Source organism: Triticum dicoccoides, chromosome 5B (genome assembly GCF_002162155.2).
Source record: "Triticum dicoccoides isolate Atlit2015 ecotype Zavitan chromosome 5B, WEW_v2.0, whole genome shotgun sequence".
NCBI lineage: Eukaryota > Viridiplantae > Streptophyta > Magnoliopsida > Poales > Poaceae > Triticum > Triticum dicoccoides.
Window position 1 is genome coordinate 539,574,507 of NC_041389.1, and position 19,878 is coordinate 539,594,384.

At 41.3% G+C, this 19,878-nt stretch overlaps 2 long non-coding RNA genes across 2 annotated transcripts in view; both read left to right on the forward strand.

The window, feature by feature from the left end:
* The window catches only part of LOC119306045, a 1,482-nt gene extending 1,012 nt beyond the window's left edge, over positions 1–470 (forward strand). Inside the window, exon 4 of the long non-coding RNA XR_005148835.1 lies at positions 372–470. This is a non-coding gene — a long non-coding RNA (uncharacterized LOC119306045). The remainder of the gene's footprint in view (positions 1–371) is intronic.
* A 16,391-nt stretch (positions 471–16,861) lies between these two features.
* On the forward strand, positions 16,862–19,611 carry LOC119306046. Its single transcript, XR_005148836.1, has 5 exons — positions 16,862–16,903; positions 16,998–17,348; positions 17,477–17,559; positions 18,000–18,083; positions 19,565–19,611. It is a non-coding gene; the product is annotated as an uncharacterized LOC119306046 (long non-coding RNA).
* The last annotated feature ends 267 nt before the right edge of the window (positions 19,612–19,878 follow it).

Consider the following 19,878-nt stretch of genomic DNA (forward strand, 5'->3'; position numbering starts at 1 on the left):
GTAGGAAGTAAGCATGATTTTTATGTAATGCTGGTTTTGGAATCGATGTTGTACCAGGCTTGCTGCCTGCTTCCACTCTTTCACCCCCACTTCCACGAATTGTCTATAAACCTGGTCCAACATCTTATGTGTACTCTTGCAAGTTTCCTGTTTAACATATATTATCCTGGCACCAAGTTGACAGGGAGATAAATGTTTACCACCCATCCAGAGCATGTTGTTCCATTTTTTACATCTTAGTTTAATTTTTTACTTCTTTTAGATGATCTTCGGAGAACAAAGCACAAATAGAGAATCACATGATATGCCCGTCTTATTTTTTGAAGTTGATCCCAGTTTTAACTGAAATACTCCACTTCTTTGCTTTTTAGTACCCATTCCAACCCAAGAAGACGACTCAAGGGAGGACTGATCTATATGTAGGCAGATGGATGAATTCCAAGCCATGAGATAAAGTACCCTAAACCAAACTTACTATTTATTTACAGATTGCGAGTACACTTGTACTTCCCTGATTTCTGCCCCAAATAGCATGCTTCCAAATCCATGTGTAGTTCCCTGCCTGCTATGTTTCCAATCAGATAATTTTGGCCACCAAAATTTCTGGTTATTTAGATCGCACTTTTCTGTGGGACAATGCAGAAAAGGTGTGTTTTGATGCTCCCAATATAAAGGGTCAGGCTTTTCTCATAATGATTCAGGGAGATAAAATTTCTTTTAGAATGTTTACCACTTTGGCTTGCTTTTGTAATGAACCAAGATGAATGATGTTTGCAAAACTGAAGCTTCAACTACAATGCTAGGTTCTTAGATGTTATGAAGTTTCAAGTGTTCTACTGCTATCTATTTCCTACTCGCTCCACTTTTTTGTAAGGCATATTTTGATTTGATCAGTTAATGCTTTGAATAATAATTACTCTATTAATAGTTGCTGCATGTGAATAAGTTAATATTGGATTCATTTCTTTGGGGAGCTAAGCCATGTATTTGCAATTTTAGTATTAGTTAACATAAAATAGAGAAATGTCTGGTAGCTTCGTAGGTAGTTACTCCATTAGTAGGTGGTGCATGTGAATAAGTTAATATTGGATTCATTTCTTTGGGGAGCTAAGCCATGTATTTGCAATTTCAGTAACATAGTTAGTGTAAAATAGATAAATTTCTGGTAGCTTTGTAGGCATTGAAGAAAAAACAATAAATCCCTTGCTAAATATACCAAGGTGATGTCCACATATAGCCTTGGCTTTGTTTGTAAAGAAGTGAGTAGACATTCTACTTTTGTGTAAGTTAAAGATATGCTTTGATGTATTTCTTCAGTGAACAACACCAGATTTTCGTATGAGTTGCCTATTTATATTTTTATATTTACATAATGCATTCACCAAGTAAATCAGGAAGTATGCATCTATACTGGAAAGGAAGCGCTCAAATGTGGTGTGCATCAAATACTTAGGTCAATCAGTGCCTTTTTTTTGCCCTCAGTGTATTTTAGTTATGATTTTGCATCCCGACGTGTTTGACAATCTAGGTACATTAATTATGCTCGTGGTCATGGTATGTCTGATTGTAGGTGCTCTAAAATGACCTATACTTAGCATTTTTCCTCCAAATGACTTAATATGCTTAGCTAGCTCTAAAATGACTTACGAAATGCCATATTTTAGCTCCGAAATGACTTCATATGCTTAGCTAGTTCCAAAATGACATAATAAACTTATTAGTTCCAAAATGACCTTACTTAGCATTTTTTACACCAAAATGACTTAGTATGCTTAGTTAGCTCAAAAATGACATAATAACCATACTTAGCTCCAAAATGACCTATTTTACAGATATAAGTTGCATCATAATAATCTTCATATTTTAGTTGCATCATAATAATCTTCTTCTTCTAGTCTTCTTCTTCTAACTTTCTTCTTTCCCATTTTGTAGATATGCTTCAGATCACGGAAGCTTGGGTTGATGGAGTGCTTGTCTTTAGTTTTTGTTTTGACTTTGTGAAACTTGCTACCTATGATGAAACTATGTAATATTGATGAAACTATGTATATGTGTGGATGAAACTTGCTACTATTGGTTACATGTGTTGGATATGTGTTCGATATATATGTGTTCATGACTATTGGTAATATGTGTTGAATATGCTATATTGGTCATATAAATATATTTGTGTTTGATTTTCTGTGAAAATGAATTGATATAAGAAAAAACAAAATTAAATGGGGCAACTTTGCCATCCGCCAGCAGATGGCAAAGAGGCCACGTGTCATCTACATGTAAAATTTGTGCTGGCCTATTTGGGCCCTTTGCCATCTGCCAGCAGAAGGCAAAGCTCTTTGCCATCTGCTAGCAGACGGCAAAGAGCCTGAAGCCTTTGCCATCTGCTGGCAGACGGCAAAGTATGCCGTTAGCCTTCTAACGGGGCTAACCCCGTTAAGAGGCTTTGCCATCTGCCAGCTGGTGGCAAAGGCATAGGCTCTTTGCCATCAGCCAGCAGACGGCAAAGAAGCGTTTACCGGCAGGGATTCAGACAAACTGTTTGCCATCTGCTGGCAGATGGCAAAGCCTTTGCCATCCGCCGACCATGCCTTTGCCATCTGCCATGGCAGATGGCAAAGTGCCAGATTCCAGTAGTGATGGCCAAAGAAAGTTCATCCCTACAAAATCATATAGTTTGGTCGTGCTCCATTTTTGTCACACAAGAATGCTCTCATCATGCACAACCCCGATGACAAGCCAAGCAATTGTTTCATACTTTAGTAATTTCAAACTTTTTTCAACTTTCACGCAATACATGAGCGTGAGCCATGGATATAGCACTATGGGTGGAATAGAATATAATGATGGGGGTTATGTGGAGAAGACAAAAAAGGAGAAAGTCTCACATTGACGTGGCTAATCAACGGGCTAGGGAGATGCCCATCAATTGATGTCAATGCAAGGAGTAGGGATTGCCATGCAACAGATGCACTAGAGCTATAAATGTATGAAAGCTCAACAAAAGAAACTAAGTGGGTGTGCATCCAACTTGCTTGCTCACGAAGACCTAAGGCATTTGAAGAAGCCCATTGTTGGAATATACAAGCCAAGTTTTATAATGAAAAATTCCCACTAGTATATGAAAGTGACAAAACAAGATACTCTCTATCATAAAGATCATGGTGCTACTTTGAAGCACAAGTGTGGAAAAAGGATAGTAGCATTGTCCTTTTTATTTCTTTTTATTTCTTTTTTTGGGCCTTTATTTTTTTATTTGGTCTTTCTCTTTTCTTTATTTGGGGCAATGCTCTATTAATGATGATCATCATACTTCTATTTATTTACAACTCAATGATTACAACTCGATACTAGAACAAAATATGACTCTATATGAATGCCTCCGGCGGTGTAACGGGATGGGTAATGAATCAAGAGTGACATGTATGAAATAATATGCATGGTGGCTTTGCCACAAATACGATGTCAACTACATGATCATGCAAGGCAATATGACAATGATGAAGCGCGTCATAATAAATAGAACGGTGGAAAGTTGCATGGCAATATATCTCAGAATGACTATGGAAATGCCATAATAGGTAGGTATGGTGGCTGTTTTGAGGAAGATATAAGGAGGTTTATGTGTGATAGAGTGTATCAAATCACGGGGTTTGGATGCACCGGCGAAGTTTGCACCAACTCTCAAGGTGAGAAAGGGGAATGCACGGTACTGAAGAGGCTAGCAATGATGGAAGGGTGAGAATGCATATAATCCATGGACTCAACATTAGTCATAAAGAACTCACATACTTATTGCGAAAATCTACAAGTCATCAAAAACCAAGCACTACGCGCATGCTCCTAGGGGGATAAATTGGTAGGAAAAGACCATCGCTCGTCCCCGACCGCCACTCATAAGGATGACAATCAAAGAACACCTCATGTTTCAAATTTGTTACACAACGTTTACCATACGTACATGCTACGGGACTTGCAAACTTCAACACAAGTATTTCTCAAATTCACAACTACTCAACTAGCACAACTTTAATATCACTATCTCCATATCTCAAAACAATCATCAAGTATCAAACTTCTCTTAGTATTCAATGCACTTATATGAAAGTTTTTATTATATCCATCTTGGATGCCTATCATATTAGGACTAATTTTATAGCCAACACAAATTACCATGCTGTTATAAAAGACTCTCAAAATAATATAAGTGAAGAATGAGAGATCAATAATTTCTATAAAATAAAACCACCACCGTGCTCTAAAAGATATAAGTGAAGCACTAGAGCGAAATTATTTAGCTCAAAAGATATAAGTGAAGCACATAAAGTATTCTAATAATTTTCGATTAATGTGTGTCTCTCCCAAAAGGTGTGTACAACAAGGATGATTGTGGTGAACTAAAAATCAAAGACTCAAATCATACAAGACGCTCCAAGCAAAACACATATCATGTGGTGAATAAAATTATATCAAGTAAAGTTACCGATGGACGAAGACAGAAGAGGGGATGCCTTCCGGGGCATCCCCAAGCTTAGGCTTTTGGTTGTCCTTGGATTTTACCTTGGGGTGCCTTGGGAATTCCCAAGCTTAGGCTCTTGCCACTTCTTGTTCCATAATCCATCAAATCTTTACCCAAAAACTTGAAAACTTCACAACACAAAACCTAACAGAAAATCTCATGAGCTCCATTAGCGAAAGAAAACAAACCACCACTTTAAGGTACTGTAATGAACTCATTTTTTATTTATATTGGTATTAAAACTACTGTATTCCAACTTCTCTATGGTTCATAACCTCCGATACTAGCCATAGATTCATCAAAATAAGCAAACAACACACGAAAAACAGAATCTGTCAAAAACAGAACAGTCTGTAGTAATCTGTATCAAACGTATACTTATGGATCTCCAAAAATTCTGAAATAAATTGCTGGACGTGAGGAATTTATATATTAATCATCTTAAAAAAGAATCAAGTAAATATCACTCCCAGTAAAAAGTTGTAGCTAATGTCATGAATGCTAACGTTTCTGTTTTTTACAGCAAGATCAAAAAGACTTCACCCAAGTCTTCCCAAAGGTTCTACTTGGCACAAACACTAATTAAAACATGAAAACACATCTAACCAGAGGCTATATCAAAGATTTATTACTAAAAATAACCAAAAATCAAGAAATAAAAATAAAATTGGTTTGCCTCCCAACAAGCGCTATCGTTTAACGCCCCTAGCTAGGCATAAAGGCAAGGATAGATCTAGGTATTATCATCTTTGGCACGCAATGCATAAGTGGCTATCATAATAGATTCATAAGGTAATTTAATTTTCTTTCTAGGAAAGTATTCCATGCCTTTCCTTAATGGAAATTGGAATCTAATATTCTCTTCTTTCATATCAATAATTGCACCAATCGTTCTAAGGAAAGGTCTATCAAGAGTAATAGGACATGAAGGATTGCAATCTATATCAAGGACAATGAAATCTACGAGCACATAATTCCTATTTGCAACAATAAGAACATCATTAATTTTTCCCATAGGTTTCTTAATGGTGGAATCCGCAAGGTGCAAGTTTAAAGAACAATCATCAAATTCACGGAAACCTCACACATAACACAAAGTTTTTGGAATCGTGGAAACACTAGCACCCAAATCACACAAAGCATAGCATTCATGGTATTTAATTTTAATTTTAATAGTAGGTTCCCACTCATCATAAAGTTTACTAGGGACAGAAACTTCTAATTCAAGCTTTTCTTCATAGGATTGCATTAAAGCATCAATGATATGTTTGGTAAAAGCCTTATTTTGACTATAAGCATGCAGAGAATTTAACACGGATTGCAACAAAGAAATACAATCTATTAAAAAACAATTATCATAATTAAATTCCTTGAAATCCAAAATAGTGGGTTCATTGCTATGTAAAGTTTTGACCTCTTCAATCCCACTTTACCAATTTTTTCATCAAGATCTAAAAACTCCGAATCATTGGGACGCCTATTAACTAAAGTTGACTCATCTCCAGTCCCATCATTATCAAGATTCATATTTCAAAATAAATATTTAATAGGAGACACATCAATCACTTTTAGACCTTCATCCTTATTATCATGAAAACTAGAAGAACACGCTTTCACAAAGCAATCTTTTTAGCACGCATCCTAGCGATTCTTTCTTTGCACTCATCAATGGAAATTCTCATAGCTTTGAGAGACTCATTGATATCATGCTTAGGTGGAATAGATCTAAGTTTCAAAGAATCAACATCAAGAGAAATTCTATCCACGTTCCTAGCCAACTCATCAACCTTAAGCAATTTTTCTTCAAGCAAAGCATTGAAATTCTTTTGAGAAATCAAAATTCTTTAACACTAGTCTCAAAATAAGAGGGCATATTATTAAAATTTCCATAAGAGTTGTTGTAGGAATTACCATAATTATTAGAGGAATTACTAGGATACGACCTAGGATTAAAGTTTCCTCTATAAGTGTTGTTACCAAAATTGTTCATACCAACAAAATTCACATCCATAGATTCATTATTATTCTCAATCAAAGTAGACAAAGGCATATCATTGGGATCAGAAGAAACACTCTTATTAGCAAACAATTTCATAAGTTCATCCATCTCTCCACTCAAAACATTAATCTCTTCAATTGCATGCACCTTTTTACTAGTAGATCTTGTTGGGGAATGTTGCATAAAATAAAAATTTTCCTACGTTCACCATGATCAATCTATGCAGTCATCTAGAAACGAGAGAGGGGAGTGCATCTACATACCATTGTAGATCGCGTGCGGAAGCGTTCAAGAGAACGAGGTTGAGGGAGTCGTACTTGTCGTGATCCAAATCACCGGAGATCCTACCGCCGAACGGACGGCACCTTCGCGTTCAACACACATACGGTTGGGAAGACGTCTCCTCCTTCTTGATCCAGCAAGGGGGAAGGAGAGGTTGATGAAGATCTAGCAGCATGACGGCGTGGTGGTGGATGCAGCAGCGATCTCGGCAGGGCTTCGCCAAGCACTTGCGAGAGGGAGAGGTGTAGCAGGGGAGAGGGAGGCGCCAGAGACTTGGGGTGCGGCTGCCCTCCCTCCCCCTCTTTATATAGGCCCCCTGGGGGGGGGCGCCGGCCCTAGGAGATGGGATCTCCAAGGGGGGGCGGCGGCCAAGGGGGTGGCTTTCCCCCCAAGGCAAGTGGAGGCGCCCCCACCCCTTGGGTTTCCAACCCTAGGCACAGGGGGGCCCAAGGGGGGGCGCACCAGCCCACCAGGGGCTGGTTCCCCTCCCCACTTCAGCCCATGGGGCCCTCTGGGATAGGTGGCCCAACCCGATGGACCCCCGGGACCCTTCCGGTGGTCCCGGTACAATAACGGTGATCCCCGAAACTTTCCCGATGGCCGAAACTGCACTTCCTATATATAATTCTTCACCTCTGGACCATTCCGGAACTCCTTGTGACGTCCGAGATCTCATCCGGGACTCCGAACAACTTTCGGGTTACTGCATACTAATATCTCTTCAACCCTAGCGTCACCGAACCTTAAGTGTGTAGACCGTACGGGTTCGGCAGACATGCAGACATGACCGAGACGCCTCTCCGGTCAATAACCAACATCGGGATCTGGATACCCATGTTGGCTCCCACATGCTCCTCGATGATCTCATCGGATGAACCACGATGTCTAGGATTCAATCAATCCCGTATGCAATTCCCTTTGTCAATCGGTACGTTACTTGCCCGAGACTCGATCGTCGGTATCCCAATACCTCGTTCAATCTCGTTACCGGCAAGTCACTTTACTCGTACCGTAATGCATGATCCCGTGACCAGACACTTGGTCACATTGAGCTCATTATGATGATGCATTACAGAGTGGGCCCAGAGATACCTCTCCGTCATACGAAGTGACAAATCCCAGTCTTGATTCGTGCCAACCCAACAAACACTTTCGGAGATACCCGTAGTGCACCTTTATAGTCACCCAGTTACGTTGTGACGTTTGGCACACCCAAAGCTCTCCTACGGTATCCGGGAGTTGCACAATCTCATGGTCTAAGGAAATGATACTTGACATTTGGAGACTCTCTAGCTAAACGAACTACACGATCTTTGTGCTATGCTTAGGATTGGGTCTTGTCCATCACATCATTCTCCTAATGATGTGATCCCGTTATCAATGACATCCAATGTCCATAGTCAGGAAACCATGACTATCTGTTGATCAACGAGCTAGTCAACTAGAGGCTCACTAGAGACTTGTTATGGTCTATGTATTCACACATGTATTACGATTTCCGGATAATACAATTATAGCATGAACAATAGACAATTATCATGAACAAAGAAATATCATAATAGCCATTTTATTATTGCCTCTAGGGCATATTTCCAACAGTCTCCCACTTGCACTAGAGTCAATAATGTAGTTACATTGTGATGTATCGAACACCCATTGTGTTCTGGTGTTGATCATGTTTTGCTCTAGGGAGAGGTTTAGTCAACGGATCTGCTACATTCAGCTCCGTATGTACTTTACAAATATCTATGTCTCCATCTTGAACATTTTCACGAATGGAGTTGAAGCGACGCTTGATGTGCCTGGTCTTCTTGTGAAACCTGGGCTCCTTGGCAAGTGCAATAGCTCCAGTGTTGTCACAGAAGAGTGTGATCGGCCCCGACGCATTGGGTATGACTCCTAGGTCGGTGATGAACTCCTTCACCCAGATAGCTTCATGCGCTGCCTCCGAGGCTGCCATGTACTCCGCTTCACATGTAGATCCCGCCACGACGCTCTGCTTGCAACCGCACCAGCTTACTGCCCCACCATTCAAAATATACACGTATCCGGTTTGTGACTTAGAGTCATCTAGATCTGTGTCGAAGCTAGCGTCGATGTAACCCTTTACGACAAGCTCTTCGTCACCTCCATATACGAGAAACATATCCTTAGTCCTTTTCAGGTACTTAAGGATGTTTTTGACCGCTGTCCAGTGTTCCATGCCGGGATTACTTTGGTACCTTCCTACCAAACTTACGGCAAGGTTTATATCAGGTCTGGTACAGGTCATGGCATACATGATAGACTCTATGTCTGAGGCATAGGGGAGGACACTCATCTTTTCTCTATCTTCTACCGTGGTCGGGCATTGAGCCGAGCTCAATTTCACACCTTGCAACACAGGCAAGAACCCCTTCTTGGACTAATCCATATTGAACTTCTTCAATATCTTATCAAGGTATGTGCTTTGTGAAAGACCTATGAGGCATCTTGATCTATATCTATAGATCTTGATGCCTAATATTTAAGCAGCTTCTCCAAGGTCCTTCATTGAAAAACACTTATTCAAGTAGGCCTTAATGCTGTCCAAAAGTTCTATGTCATTTCCCATCAAAAGTATGTCACCCACATATAATATGAGAAATGCTACAGAGCTCCCACTCACTTTCTTGTAAACGCAGGCTTCTCCATAAGTCTGCATAAACCCAAAATCTTTGATCATCTCATTAAAGTGAACGTTCCAACTCCGAGATGCTTGCACCAGCCCATAGATGGAGCGCTGGAGCTTGCATACCTTGTTAGCATTCTCAGGGTCGACAAAACCTTCCGGCTGCATCATATACAATTCTTCCTTAAGGTGACCGTTAAGCAATGCCGTTTTGACGTCCATTTGCCATATCTCATAATCATAGTATGCGACAATTGCTAACATGATTCGGACGAACTTCAGCTTTGCTACGGGAGAGAATGTCTCATCGTAGTCAATCCCTTGAACTTGTCGATAACCTTTAGCGACAAGTCGAGCTTTATATATGGTAACATTACCATCCGCGTCCGTCTTCTTCTTAAAGATCCATTTGTTTTCTATTGCTCGCCGATCATCGGGCAAGTCTGTCAAAGTCCATACTTTGTTTTCATACATGGATCCTATCTCGGATTGCATGGCTTCAAGCCATTTGTTGGAATCTGGGCCCGCCATCGCTTCTTCATAGTTCGAAGGTTCACCGTTGTCTAACAACATGATTTCCAAGACAGGGTTGCCGTACCACTCTGGTGCGGAACGTGTCCTTGTGGACCTTCGAAGTTTAGTAGGAGCTTGATCCGAAGTATCTTGATCATCATCATTAACTTCATCTCTTGTCGGTGCAGGCACCACAGGAACATCTTCTTGAGTTGCGCTACTTACCGTTTCAAGAGGTAGTACTTCATCAAGCTCTAATTTCCTCCCACTTAATTCTTTCAAGAGAAACTCTTTCTCCAGAAAGGACCCGTTCTTGGCAACAAAGATCTTGCCCTCGGATCTTAAGTAGAAGGTATACCCAATGGTTTCCTTAGGGTATCCTGTGAAGACGCATTTTTCCGACTTGGGTTCGAGCTTCTCAGGTTGAAGTTTCTTGACATAAGCATCGCATCCCCAAACTTTTAGAAACGACAGCTTAGGTTTCTTCCCAAACCATAATTCATACAGTGTCGTCTCAACGGATTTAGACGGTGCCCTATTTAAAGTGAATGTAGCTGTCTCTAGAGCGTATCCCCAAAATGATAGCAGTGCCACAAGTATGCGGGACTATCGTTATCAACTTTACATCTTTTGGTATTCACACTATGAATATGTGTAACATAACGCTCGAGATTCATTAAGAATAAACCATTCACTAGCGGGGCTTGACCATAAAACATATCTCTCATATAAATAGAACAACCATTATTCTCGGATTTAAATGAGTAGCCATCTCGAATTAAACGAGATCCAGATACAATGTTCATGCTCAAAGCTGGTACTAAATAACAATTATTGAGGTTTAAAACTAATCCCGTAGGTAAATGTAGAGGTAGCGTGCCGACGGCGATCACATCGACCTTGGAACCATTCCCGATGCGCATTGTCACCTCGTCCTTCGCCAGTCTCCGCTTATTCCGCAACTCCTGCTTTGAGTTATAAATATGAGCAACCGCACAGGTATCAAATACCCAGGAGCTACTACGAGCACTGGTAAGGTACACATCAATTACATGTATATCATAGATACCTTTGGTTTTGCCGGCCTTCTTGTCCGCTAAGTACATGGGGCAGTTCCGCTTCCAGTGACCACTTCCCTTGCAATAAAAGCACTCAGTCTCAGGCTTGGGTCCATTGTTTGACTTCTTCCCGGCAACTGGCTTACCGGGTGCGGTAACTCCCTTGCCGTCCTTCTTGAAGTTCTTCTTACCCTTGCCTTTCTTGAACTTAGTGGTTTTATTCACCATCAACACTTGATGTTACTTTTTGATCTCTACCTCCGCTGATTTCATCATTGAATATACCTCAGGAATGGTCTTTTCCATCCCCTGCATATTGAAGTTCATCACAAAGCTCTTGTAGCTCGGTGGAAGCGACTGACGGATTCTGTCAATGACCGCGTCATCCGGGAGATTAACTCCCAGCTGAGTCAAGCGGTTGTGCAACCCAGACATCTTGAGTATGTGCTCACTGACAGAACTATTTTCCTCCATCTTACAGCTGAAGAACTTGTCGGAGACTTCATATCTCTCGACCCGGGCATGAGCTTGGAAAACCATTTTTAGCTCTTCGAATATCTCATATGCTCTGTGTTGCTCAAAACGCTTTTGGAGCCCCGGTTCTAAGTTGTAAAGCATGCCGCACTGAACGAGGGAGTAATCATCAGCACGAGACTGCCAAGCATTCATAAGTCTTGGTTCTCTGGGATTGGTGCTTCACCTAGCGGCGCTTCTAGGACATAATCTTTCTTGGCAGCTATGAGGATGATCCTCAGGTTTCGGACCCAGTCCGTATAGTTGCTGCCATCATCTTTCAGCTTGGTTTTCTCTAGGAACGCATTGAAGTTGAGGTGGACATGACTGTTGGCCATTTGATCTACAAGACATTTTGCAAAGGTTTTTAGACTAAGTTCATGATAATTAAGTTCATCTAATCAAATTATTCAATGAACTCCCACTTAGACAGACATCCCTCTAGTCATCTAAGAGAAACATGATCCGAGTCAACTAGGCCGTGTCCGATCATCACGTGAGACGGACTAGTCATCATCGGTGAACATCTTCATGTTGATCGTATCTTCTATACGACTCATGCTCGACCTTTCGGTCTTCCGTGTTCCGAGGCCATGTCTGTACATGCTAGGCTCGTCAAGTCAACCTAAGTGTATTGCGTGTGTAAATCTGGCTTACACCCGTTGTATTCAAACGTTAGGATCTATCACACCCGATCATCACGTGGTGCTTCGAAACAACAAACCTTCGCAACGGTGCACAGTTAGGGGGAACACTTTTCTTGAAATTATTTCGAGGGATCATCTTATTTAAGCTACTGTTGTTCTAAGCAAATAAGATGTAAAACATGATAAACATCACATGTAATCAAATAGTGACATGATATGGCCAATATCATATTGCTCCTTTGATCTCCATCTTCGGGGCGCCATGATCATCTTCGTCACTGGCATGACACCATGATCTCCATCATCATGATCTCCATCATCGTGTCTTCATGAAGTTGTCACGCCAACGACTACTTCTACTTCTATCGATAACGTGTTTAGCAATAAAGTAAAGTAATTTACATGGCGTTCTTCAATGACACGCAGGTCATACAAAAAATAAAGACAACTCCTATGGCTCCTGCCGGTTGTCATACTCATCGACATGCAAGTCGTGATTCCTATTACAAGAACATGATCATCTCATACATCACATATATCATTCATCACATCCTTTGGCCATATCACATCACAAAGCACTTGCTGCAAAAACAAGTTAGACGTCCTCTAATTGTTGTTGCAAATTTTTACGTGGCTTCTATAGGTGTTCTAGCAAGAACATTTCTTACCTACGTAAAACCACAACATGATATGCCAATTTCTATTTACCCTTCATAAGGACCCTTCTCATCGAATCCGCTCCAACTAAAGTGGGAGAGACAGACACTCGCTAGCCACCTTATGCAACTAGTGCATGTCATTCGGTGGAACCGGTCTCACGTAAGGTACGTGTAAGGTCGGTCCGGGCCGCTTCATCCCACAATGCCGCCGAAGCAAGATAAGACTAGTAGTGGCAAGAAAATTAACAACATCTACGCCCACAACTGCTTTGTGTTCTACTCGTGCATAGTAACTACGCATAGACCTAGCTCTGATACCACTATTGGGGAACGTTGCATAAAATAAAATTTTTCCTACGTTCACCATGATCAATCTATGGAGTCATCTAGCAACGAGATAGGGGAGTGCATCTACATACCCTTGTAGATCGCGTGCAGAAGTGTTCAAGAGAACGAGGTTGAGGGAGTCGTACTCGTCGTTATCCAAATCACCGGAGATCCTAGCGCCAAACGGACGGCACCTCCGCGTTCAACACACGTATGGTTGGGAAGGCGTCTCCTCCTTCTTGATCCAGCAAGGGGGAAGGAGAGGTTTATGAAGATCCAGCAGCACAACGACGTGGTGGTGGTGGATGCAGCAGTGATCTCGGCAGGGCTTCGCCAAGCACTTGCGAGAGGGAGAGGTGTAGCAGGGGAGGGGGAGGCGCCAGAGACTTGGGGTGCAGCTGCCCTCCTTCCCCCCTCTTTATATAGGCCCCTTGGGGGGGCGCCGGCCCTAGGAGATGGGATCTCCAAGGGGGGCGGCGGCCAAGGGGGTGGCTTGCCCCCCAAGGCAAGTGGAGGCGCCCCCACCCCTAGTGTTTCAGGCGTGGGGGGGCAAGGGGTGCGCACCAGCCCACCAGGGGCTGGTTCCCCTCCCCACTTCAGCCCATGGGGCCCTCCGGGATAGGTGGCCGCACCCGGTGGACCCCCGGGACCCTTCCGGTGGTCCCAGTACAATACCGGTGACCCCCGGAACTTTCCCGATGGCCAAAACTGCACTTCCTATATATAATTCTTCACCTCCGGACCATTCCGGAACTCCTCGTGACGTCCGGGATCTCATCCGGGACTCCGAACAACTTTCGGGTTACTGCATACTAATATCTCTTCAACCCTAGCGTCACCGAACCTTAAGTGTGTAGACCGTACGGGTTCGGCAGACATGCAGACATGACCGAGACGTCTCTCCGGTCAATAACCAAGATCGGGATCTGGATACCCATGTTGGCTCCCACATGCTCCTCGATGATCTCATCGGATGAACCACGATGTCTAGGATTCAATCAATCCCGTATGCAATTCCCTTTGTCAATCGGTACGTTACTTGCCCGAGACTCGATCGTCGGTATCCCAATACCTCGTTCAATCTCGTTACCGGCAAGTCACTTTACTCGTACCGTAATGCATGATCCCGTGACCAGACACTTGGTCACATTGAGCTCATTATGATGATGCATTACAGAGTGGGCCCAGAGATACCTCTCTGTTATACGGAGTGACAAATCCCAGTCTCGATTCGTGCCAACCCAACAAACACTTTCGGAGATACCCGTAGTGCACCTTTATAGTCACCCAGTTACGTTGTGACGTTTGGCACACCCAAAGCTCTCCTACGGTATCCGGGAGTTGCACAATCGCATGGTCTAAGGAAATGATACTTGACATTTGGAGACTCTCTAGCTAAACGAACTACACGATCTTTGTGCTATGCTTAGGATTGGGTCTTGTCCATCACATCATTCTCCTAATGATGTGATCCCGTTATCAATGACATCCAATGTCCATAGTCAGGAAACCATGACTATATGTTGATCAACGAGCTAGTCAACTAGAGGCTCACTAGGGACTTGTTGTGGTCTATGTATTCACACATGTATTATGATTTCCGGATAATACAATTATAGCATGAACAATAGACAATTATCATGAACAAAGAAATATAATAATAACCATTTTATTATTGCCTCTAGGGCATATTTCCAACAGATCTTTTAGTGTGCCATTGAGCATAATTAACCATATTATTATCTAGGAGTTTAGTAGCTTCTCCTAAAGTGATTTCCATAAAAGTGCCTCCCGCGGCCGAATCTAAAAGATTTCTAGAAGCAAAATTCAATCCGGCATAATTTTTTTGTATAATCATCCATAAATTCAAACCATGTGTAGGGCAATTACGTATCATTAATTTCATCCTATCCCAAGATTGTGCAACATGCTCATGATCAAGTTGCTTAAAATTCATAATATCATTTCTAAGAGAGATGATCTTAGCGGGAGGAAAATACTTAGAGATAAGAGCATCTTTGCACTTGTTCCATGAATCAATACTATTTTTAGGCAAAGACAAAAACCTAGTTTTAGCACGATCTCTAAGCGAAAAAGGAAATAGCTTCAATTTAACAATATCATTATCCACATCTTTCTTCTTTTGCATATCACACAAATCAACAAAGCTGTTTAGATGGGTAGCGACATCTTCACTAGGAAGGTCGACGAATTGATCTTTCATGACAAGATTCAACAAGGCAACATTGATTTCACAAGATTCAGCATCGGTAATAGGAGCAATCGGGGTGCTAAGAAAATCATTGTTGTTGGTATTGGAAAAGTCACACAATTTGGTATTGTCTTGAGCCATCGTGACAAACAAGCCAACACACAAGCACACAAGAAGCAAGCAAAAAGATATGAACGGAAAAAGAGGGCGAATAAAATGGCAAAGGTGAAGTGGGGGAGAGGAAAACGAGAGGCAAATGACAAATAATGTAATGCGAGGGATAAGAGTTTGTGATGGGTACTTGGTATGTCTTGACTTGTGTGTAGACTCGCCGACAACGTCGCCAGAAATCCTTCTTGCTACCTCTTGAGCATGCGTTGATTTTCCTTGAAGAGGAAAGGGCGATGCAGCAAAGTAGCGTAAGTATTTCCCTCAGTTTTTGAGAACCAAGGTATCAATCCAGTAGGAGGCCACACGCAAGTCCGTCGTACCTACAAAAACAAATAAGAACCTTACAACCAACGCGATAAAGGGGTTGTCAATCCCTTCATGGCCACTTGCAAAAGTGAGATCTGATAGAGATGATAAGATAATATTTTTGGTATTTTTATGATAAAGATTAGAAGTAAAGATTGCAAAATAAATGGCGACAGAGATAGCTAGTTGACGGGAGATTAATATTTTAAAAGATAGACCCAGGGGCCATAGGTTTCACTAGTGGCTTCTCTCAAGATAGCATAAGTATTTTAAAAGATAGAAGAAAATATTTGCAATGGATTCACATTATTGTGTTATTCTGGAGCAGGTTTACCATATATGACAGAAATTGTGCCAATTACACACGACATGATGTGTTTTGTTGTAGCTAATGATTACAAGTGATGTATTATGGTAATGTTGGCATTTGAATGCCTTGGCTCCAATGAACTAATTTCTAGCAGTATCATACAAGATATTCAAAAAGACAAAAAGTCAATGTTTTAACTAATTTCTAGAAGGATCATCAGCTCTTGTTTTGTCCATTTTTCTTTTTTTGAGCAATTCATCTCTTGCTCCTACACATTATGACTTATGTACATGATTTCTCAACCATGGACTGTCTGTCTTAGCAGGAGGGAGGTGCGCTGGCTACGTCTCTAGGGACTGTGTGGCGGGTGTGACCTCTCCCAGCTCCCCGCCTTCGCCCGCGATGACGAGGACCAGGTCCGCTGCGCCTCCAATCCCAGATCATGGTCGCACAGGACATGCTCCATGACACTGTGTGTGTGTCGATCTGAAGCTATCCTCTATTGCATCTAGAGGCTTGTACAAGCCATAGATCAAATCCGACAAGAGAAGAAATATGTGTGTCTGAGGAACCAAGATGCCAAAGGTTCAGAGCGGCATTGTGCTGAAAAAGCCATGACAATGTAAGAGGCTTGCACACAAGGATCTAGTTTTCTCTACGAGTAGCAGAATCAATATCCGATAGAATATAACAATTACGGATGAGGAGCCGCAACCGTAGCTTGTTGAGATGTTGCATAGGTAAACTGATCTCATGTTTTTCGTGTGTGGAATTGATGATTGATGTAGTTTCACTGAATCAAAATACTGATGCCTTTTCCCTTCTCCGTGACAGCTTTCAGAGAACTAGGAAAGTAATGGTGGACTCTCATGAAGCACAAAGACAGATAATGTTTGAGGCAAATTCCTTCACCGGCCCTGCGTATGAGAAATTCTGCAATGATGCCCAGCGGCATGCTACTCTCAAGCTGGAGGTCGAGCTTAGGAACTGGAGGTCCTGCTTCGTGAGCTACGTCAGTGCTCAGAAGGCGTACATCGAATCCCTTGATGGTTGGTTGTCCAAGTTCATGCTCACAGACACCATCCGTTAATCCCGGGGATCTCCTTGATCGCGCTCGACAGGACCAGCGAGTAGCACACTACGCTGTCGACAACCGGATCCTCCTCACAACTGACTCCGGCATGGGTATTCCTCTCCTCTGCCATCTCTCTCTCTCTCTTTCTCATGCCAGTGGGCCGTGTTACTGTACACTCGACGTAGGAAGTAAGCATGATTTTTATGTAATGCTGGTTCTGGAATCGATGTTGTACCAGGCTTGCTCGCGCTCGACAGGACCAGCGAGTAGCACACTACGCTGTTGACAACCGGATCCTCCTCACAACTGACTCCGGCATGGGTATTCCTCTCCTCTGCCATCTCTCTCTCTCTTTCTCATGCCAGTGGGCCATGTTACTGTACACTCGACGTAGGAAGTAAGCATGATTTTTATGTAATGCTGGTTTTGGAATCGATGTTGTACCAGGCTTGCTGCCTGCTTCCACTCTTTCACCCCCACTTCCACGAATTGTCTATAAACCTGGTCCAACATCTTATGTGTACTCTTGCAAGTTTCCTGTTTAACATATATTATCCTGGCACCAAGTTGACAGGGAGATAAATGTTTACCACCCATCCAGAGCATGTTGTTCCATTTTTTACATCTTAGTTTAATTTTTTACTTCTTTTAGATGATCTTCGGAGAACAAAGCACAAATAGAGAATCACATGATATGCCCGTCTTATTTTTTGAAGTTGATCCCAGTTTTAACTGAAATACTCCACTTCTTTGCTTTTTAGTACCCATTCCAACCCAAGAAGACGACTCAAGGGAGGACTGATCTATATGTAGGCAGATGGATGAATTCCAAGCCATGAGATAAAGTACCCTAAACCAAACTTACTATTTATTTGCAGTTTGTGAGTACACTTGTACTTCCCTGATTTCTGCCCCAAATAGCATGCTTCCAAATCCATGTGTAGTTCCCTGCCTGCTATGTTTCCAATCAGATAATTTTGGCCACCAAAATTTCTGGTTATTTAGATCGCACTTTTCTGTGGGACAATGCAGAAAAGGTGTGTTTTGATGCTCCCAATATAAAGGGTCAGGCTTTTCTCATAATGATTCAGGGAGATAAAATTTCTTTTAGAATGTTTACCACTTTGTCTTGCTTTTGTAATGAACCAAGATGAATGATGTTTGCAAAACTGAAGCTTCAACTACAATGCTAGGTTCTTATATGTTATGAAGTTTCAAGTGTTCTACTGCTATCTATTTCCTACTCGCTCCACTTTTTTGTAAGGCATATTTTGATTTGATCAGTTAATGCTTTGAATAATAATTACTCTATTAATAGTTGCTGCATGTGAATAAGTTAATATTGGATTCATTTCTTTGGGGAGCTAAGCCATGTATTTGCAATTTTAGTATTAGTTAACATAAAATAGAGAAATGTCTGGTAGCTTCGTAGGTAGTTACTCCATTAGTAGGTGGTGCATGTGAATAAGTTAATATTGGATTCATTTCTTTGGGGAGCTAAGCCATGTATTTGCAATTTCAGTAACATAGTTTGTGTAAAATAGATAAATTTCTGGTAGCTTTGTAGGCATTGAAGAAAAAACAATAAATCCCTTGCTAAATATACCAAGGTGATGTCCACATATAGCCTTGGCTTTGTTTGTAAAGAAGCGAGTAGATATTCTACTTTTGTGTCAGTTAAAGATATGCTTTGATGTATTTCTTCAGTGAACAACACCGGATTTTCGTATGAGTTGCCTATTTATATTTTGATATTTACATAATGCATTCACCAAGTAAATTAGGAAGTATGCATCTATACTGGAAAGGAAGCGCTCAAATGTGATGTGCATCAAATACTTAGGTCAATCAGTGCCTTTTTTTTGTTGCCCTCAGTGTATTTTAGTTATGATTTTGCATCCCGACGTGTTTGACAATCTAGGTACATTAATTATGCTCGTGGTCATGGTATGTCTGATTGCAGGTGCTCTAAAATGACCTATACTTAGCATTTTTTCCTCCAAATGACTTAATATGCTTAGCTAGCTCTAAAATGACTTACGAAATGCCATATTTTAGCTCCTAAATGACTTCATATGCTTAGCTAGTTCCAAAATGACATAATAAACTTATTAGTTCCAAAATGACCTTACTTAGCATTTTTTACACCAAAATGACTTAGTATGCTTAGTTAGCTCAAAAATGACATAATAACCATACTTAGCTCCAAAATGACCTATTTTATAGATATAAGTTGCATCATAATAATCTTCACATTTTAGTTGCATCATAATAATCTTCTTCTCCTAGTCTTCTTCTTCTAACTTTCTTCTTTCCCATTTTGTAGATTTGCTTCAGATCACGGAAGCTTGGGTTGATGGAGTGCTTGTCTTTAGTTTTTGTTTTGACTTTGTGAAACTTGCTACCTATGATGAAACTATGTAATATTGATGAAACTATGTATATGTATGGATGAAACTTGCTACTATTGGTAACATGTGTTGGATATGTGTTCGATATATATGTGTTCATGACTATTGGTAATATGTGTTGAATATGCTATATTGGTCATATAAATATATTTGTGTTTGATTTTATGTGAAAATGAATTGATATAAGAAAAAACAAAATTAAATGGGGCAACTTTGCCATCCGCCAGCA